The 6,606-nt window shown below is 33.1% G+C and overlaps 1 long non-coding RNA gene across 1 annotated transcript; it reads left to right on the top strand.

The window, feature by feature from the left end:
- Nucleotides 1–1,117: 1,117 nt before the first annotated feature.
- On the top strand, nucleotides 1,118–2,491 carry LOC148850358 (uncharacterized). Its single transcript, XR_016099504.1, has 2 exons — nucleotides 1,118–1,338; nucleotides 1,953–2,491. It is a non-coding gene; the product is annotated as an uncharacterized LOC148850358 (long non-coding RNA).
- Nucleotides 2,492–6,606: the final 4,115 nt, after the last annotated feature.

Here is a 6,606-nt window from a genome sequence, read left to right as displayed (position 1 = left end):
TTATATCCTCATTTTACAATTTTTTTGGCGGGGGGTTCACAGTTTGTGTCTCATGAGTCAAGTCTTGATTTCTGACAAAAACTAATGGGTGGAATTTTTAATTTTGAATGGTCTGCGGAGGATATGATGCACAGGGGAATCATAAAACATAAAATTAGCTAGTGCAGTTTCTCTATTAGAAATTATAACTTGAACTTGCTTATTTTCTAATGTAACTGCTAGACATAATATTTTGCTTTCTGTGCACCTTATGCTTGCATCAATATAGCATCAAATTCCTGCATTCAATTAAGAAAAAATGAACCCCTGTCAACTTATATGGTAGGCATGCAGTGGGAACCAATGAATAGTAGCACTGTTATTTGAACTAACTAATGGTAATGGGCTTCTTAAATGAATAGCAACATCAAATGGAGCCAATGGGGCCATGGTGTCTTTTGCTTCTTAGCTAATGTTGTTCTCAACCTGACTCTATTATACAACCACCTACTCTGTTTCAATAAGTGTGTCTCCATGAAAACATAAAATCTTATGGTTCTGTATCAAACTGAAGGATATCCATTTGGCTGCAGCATAAGCCTAGGCCTGCAACTCTTCTCAGGATGATGTTGGAGATAGTAACCATGTCTAGGAGGTCCTCTGGATATCTATAGGAGTTATATAACTGCTTGAAGGTAAAATAGCTGGGGGGCTGCCATGGATGTATCTAGAATGTGTATCCATTGAAGAAATGGGGATGAGATAAATCAACTTGCAACTAACTACTTTATGTTCTGTTTAGCTATTTATTTGCATTTACTTAACAGAGCTATATAGTAGGTATTTAAATTTAAGGAGAGTAAGTAATTTCCTTGCAATAGCTGGGGTAAATTGAATATGCGATGTCTGTTCTCATTTTTGAAATATTATATTATATACATGTTTGAGTATGTAGCATCCAATTAAAGAAAGTGTATTAAGAGTAAACAAAATAACCAAGTGGTTTGAGGCTGGCAAAGAGTAAACAAAATTACCAAGTGGTAATTCAGGCAGCATCTTATGGTTCTGTATCCTTAGAGTTGTTCCTGGACAAGAAATTTTGATGATTATCAATTTATCATACCTCTATTCTGCGTAGGAGAACTTATTTGCCCTAGCTTTGGAAATAAGAGGTTGAAAAGAAAAGGAAAGATGAAATGGAGGCCATGGGTTGAAGGGAGTGCTATTGGTGGTTACGTAACAAGGAACGCTGCATGAAGCTGGTCAGTTGATTCCAGCTGCTTTTAGGGTCACTTGTTGGGCTCTTCGTTAGGCTGTGTTTGGCTTGAAAGTAGGGAAAAGTAGGGAAGCCTGTACAAGGTTTGTATAGTTTTCTCTATCTTTCCCAACCTTTTTCTTCAAAAACACAGCCTTAAGGTATTGACTTCTCTTGCTTTATGGAGAAAGTGCATACCATTGGCCACTCAAATACTAGGAAGATACTTCATAACTTCTTTAGCATGTGTATCTTGGCCGTGGAATTACTCAATCTTCTCTTCCTTTTTATTCCCCAAGACAGTGGCCATATGGTAATTCTATTTCTTCCTTTTCTACGTATGGTTTTGTCCTCTATTTGATGAAGTTCTCTCTCTCTCTCTCCAAGGGATCTATCCTTTGGATGATGGTTCTATTTGCGATCTTTTGGTCTATTTGAAAAAAAATGATATTTTAATCTTATGGTTTTAAGGGGAGTGGAAACTTCTCTTCTGGGGCACTCTGTAGAAGTTACTAGCTTCTTGATAGAATAGGCATTGGATTTAAAGAATTATGTCCTCAAACTACAGGGATATTATATCGACTCTAGTTTAGGCTTTGAGGCCCTTTCTTGTTAATCTTAAGTTTTTTCTTTTATTTTTTATTTTTATTTTGAGAGGGGGGAGTTGGTCAATGGATTTTGGTTCTCATTGACTAACAATCACATGTTCTTTTTTCAGATAAATTTGAGGACCGGAGGAAGTTTATTTTCCTGGTTATCACATACCCAGGTAAGTGATACCCATCTCTTAGGTGGGTAAATAATTTTCCCACCTGGGAGAAAAGTTGCCAACACTTGAATGGGACAAAAATGTTTTTTTTTTTTTAATAATAGATTTTTATGGCTAAAATAGCCATTATGTTATTTATATTTCCTATTTCTATCTCCCAATTCCCATAATCCAAACATGCCATTATGTTATTTACATGTTTCCCTACCTTTTTCCTAAAGATAAATTCTAGCAAGTCTGTGTGTACTGTGGGGAGCTTAGACTTAAAATCCGTAACCATGATCGACCAAAAGAAGTGTTGCCACCTAACTTGGAGGTGACTTCCATACTTAGAATGGTCTCATTATTCTCTTTACTTTCATGTTTACTCTGTTGGATGGGCTTTGGAGTCCTGATTAAATTATCAATTGATTGTAGTCATACATGATAATTTGATTGTAGTCATATATTTTTCATCTCTTACTTTAGAGGATGAATGCATCTTCAAATGTTGTTTGGCATGAATTGTTTTTAGCAGCTCTTTGAATGATTTTTTTCATTCTTTGCCTCTTTGAATGGATATCATTTAAAGGCTTTTTATCTATTCACGTCTCTAAATATTAAGAAGTATTGGTGATATTGTTGTAAACATCCATTTAATTTTACTATTTTATAAATAAATTAATGATTTCAAAGTTATTGATACTTTTTTTGGGGTGGATTGCTCAACAAAACATCGATTTTTTATCGTTAAATAGTTGCCCCTTACTTAGTATGGGGTCATTGTCTAGAGAAAACATGGTAAGTCTCTTAAATCAAATAAATAAATTACCCTAAATGTCTATTATAAATAATTAAAAAATGAAATAATTGAAATTAAATCAAATAATTACTTGTTGAAAATTACTGAATTAAGTAAATAATAATAAAAATCAATTATTTATATAAATAAATGATAATAATTATTATTATCAAGTACTTAATTAAATGAATAATAAAAAATGAAATAACAATCATCAATTATCATTAATGTTTATTCAAAAACCTTAAATAAGAATCAATATTTATTAACAATCATTAAAATTGTTAAGCCAAACCAATAATGTTTATTCTTAAATGTAAAATATGAATTAACAAATATATTATATAACAATTATAGTCAGTTGGAAAAAAATATTTCAAATAAATATTTAAATAATTATAAATTTAGCTAATATTATTATTATATAAGAAATTTTTTAAATTAAATACTAAAATAATGGTTAAATTAAAGTAATAAATGGTTCAAGTTGAATTTAGTGACCTGTATAATTTTATAGGTTTGACATGTAAGGGTTAATTTATGTGGACCCGTATACTGTATGAGTGTCTTTTCTGCCCCAATAAATCCAAACATGTGAATTGATACAGGCACTGATCACTGTTGTTACAAATTGGATTCAGAAATCTACGGTCATGAATATGAAATTATGTCGTCTGGAATGCTGATACCATGCTCTTGATTTTCTTCGCTGGTCAGCTGGTCGGGTCTGGTTCGGTACAGGGTGGATCAATCCCGAATCAAACAAGACCTAAAACCAAACCAATTATTTAATCGGGTTAATCAAGTCTGACCCGATTGTAACTGGTATCTAAATTGTCTATGATAATAATAATTAGGTTCTATCCAGTAGACCTTACCCATTTAACTACTCTATTTATGGGTTGTTTGCCAATATGCATTTAGAAAACAAATGGTGCATATTGACCAACAACCATTAGTATGTTTGTCAAAAAAAAAAAAAATGCTATAGTTAGGGATTTGACTATACACAGGATTACTCTATCTTTAGATAATATTTTATTCATGTAAAATCTAACGCTTCTTCTTTGGGTTATTAATGTAGGGGCTGTACTTATTATCATTTTTGTGTTATTAGGTGTAGGAATTATGCCAATTCTTTCATGATTTGTAGTAGGGATGGTCATATTTCATAGCCAACCCAAAAGATGCGGCCCGTATCTCTCTCACAATTCGCAAACACACTATAAGCTTTTGTAGAGGCCCATGAATCCAGATCTCTCCCTCCAACAAAAAACGGTTTCAACTTTCAACACATTTCAAGATGAGTGTTGAGGTAGTTTTTGTTGGAAGGAGATCTCAACTCGTCTGTAACAGGCATGCATATAGGACAGGCGAGATCTAGGCCCATTAGGCCCACTCTACTCTTTATGCTCAAAATGCCTGTGAGCCCATGCAAGGCCAAGCATATCCCTATATTTCAAGTTTGGGCCAGGCCTGGGCATACAAAGAGGCCGTTATACTTCTAGGCGGGCTATGATCGTCCCTATTCCCTAATGTGCTTTTTTCTTTTTTTTCATGGGACTATGGTCACTACACGATGGAGGTAGCGCCATCGTCAGTTGGCAATATTAATGCATTTAGATACGCATTTTGAAATTTCCAGGAGCACCCAACAATGCATCATTCAAATTGTATTTGGTTTGAAAGGAAATGTAGGGATGCATAGGTTTCCCTACTTCCCTTCTTTCCCCAACAATTTTTTGCAAACCAAACACAGTCTTAAGGGACATAGGGGCCATTATCCCTATTATTGATGTTGGTGATGTGGCTTTAAGTCCCATAGGGCCAAGTGTTATACATTAGACTTAATTAATAGGTGAGATAGAGCATGGGAAAATACGTTTCCTGTGACCACCATCACAGGACAAACCCGAGACCCCAGTGATTTTTTAACACGCCAGTGTTTGATGAAAGCGACAATATTACATCAAACTGGTATTTGATTAAAATACTGAGTGTTTAAAGTGTCCTGTGACTGCGGTTGGATGAAATGTGATCTCAGAGCATGGGGTCCATTAGCACACAACATTGAGAGTCAACCTTCTTGTGATTTAAACTTTGAACTGAGGCATATGCAACTTTTATTTTTTATTTTTTATTTTTTGAAAAATCGTTTGAATATTATTAATTACATAATATATAAACAATGAACAGATATATTATTAAATAACTTTAAAATTTAATTAGTTGTGAAAGCAATTAATTTTGAAATTAAATTATTAATTATTTTAAAGCTTTTAGCTTTTTATTAAGTAATCTTTAAAATAATTACAATCATATTATCAATTCTATTTTCACCTTTTATCAATTAACTATAAACTTTTTATTTTTAAATGTGTTAATTAGCTAAATGTAAGTAGTTTGACAGTATTTAACCCTGATATTATTAATTAATTAATAATATTATAATTAATTGGTTTTTAATTATATGGAGTATAAATAAATAATTCTTATTATATAAAGTCCTAATATTATTACTCATTAATTAATTAATAATAATAATTAACACCTGGGCATGATATGATTTAACTTTCATATGCCTACACAGTAGGAATGGCAATGAGGCGGTTTCGGGTGGGACTATATTCCTCATTCCCAACTCCAACTTTTAAACAAATCCCCATCCTTGACCCGACCTCCAACTGACGATGATTCAATTGGTAATCCTGCTACCAACAGGTAGGGATGCAAATGGATTGGATTGGATTTGAATCTAATTTGACATTATTCATATCAGATTCAAAGATTTGATTGGATCTGATAGGACTTGATTTGAATTTGAATTCTATTGGATCTTTGGATCTGATTTTATCCGATTTGTTTTCTTTAAAAACTAATAATCATGAAAAGAAAAAGACAAAATATACCAATTTAAATAAAAAAAATACAAGTATTTTTAATTATTTTCATCATATATATACATGTTTTTTATAAAAAGTAAATAATATAACAAATTTAAAAAATATAATATAAATAATATATTTATAAATAAATAAATAATATATATATATATGCATTATATATATTTATATTTATAAATATATAACTCATCGGACCAGATAGGGGTGATTCGAATCCGAAGGTCCAACCAGGGGTGATCCGATTTCGATTAAATATGATTGAGTCTCGGATCGGATCATGATCCGATCCATTTGCACCCCTACCAACACGATTGGGGTAAGGGGATGGAGAGATTGCATTAGTGCCCCACAAGCGCTCCACATGCACATCTCATCATGCATTGGGAACATCTCCCATATTTGTTATTGGGAGATGTTCCCAATGCACAATTGAGAATTGAGATGTGTTGTGAGGCACTAATGTGAATTCGGGGATGGGGTACCTTGGTGTGTGGCCCCTTCAAGCCCCAAAAATAAAGTGATTCCATCAACTCTGACTTACATACCCTAACCCAAACATTTAAGAATTTGGATTAGTTGAACGTTTTAAAAAAAATTCAAAAAAATAAAAAACAGTCAAAACCATTTGAACGGTTTGAACGATTAATCATCCAATTCAGTGATTCATTGACCAAAATCAATGGTTTTGGGGGGAAATCCGGTTATTAGGGAAAACAGAACCAGTCAGGTGATTGGTTCCCGATTTTTCTGGTCTGATCGTCTGATCCGATTTTGAAAACCATGGTAGTAGGAAAAAACATAAACAGAAGATACCCAAATGATTTTTGAACCTAGAAACTCATAACGAAGGGCACCACTTTGATATTTTCATGGAAAGGTCGATGTCATGATGATCTGATGATCATCACATCTTCCCCTG

The sequence above is a fragment of the Nelumbo lutea genome, chromosome 5, assembly GCF_056320005.1.
Source record: "Nelumbo lutea isolate HS-2025 chromosome 5, American lotus-T2T, whole genome shotgun sequence".
Lineage (NCBI taxonomy): Eukaryota > Viridiplantae > Streptophyta > Magnoliopsida > Proteales > Nelumbonaceae > Nelumbo > Nelumbo lutea.
This window is presented reverse-complemented; position numbering and strand designations above follow the sequence as displayed.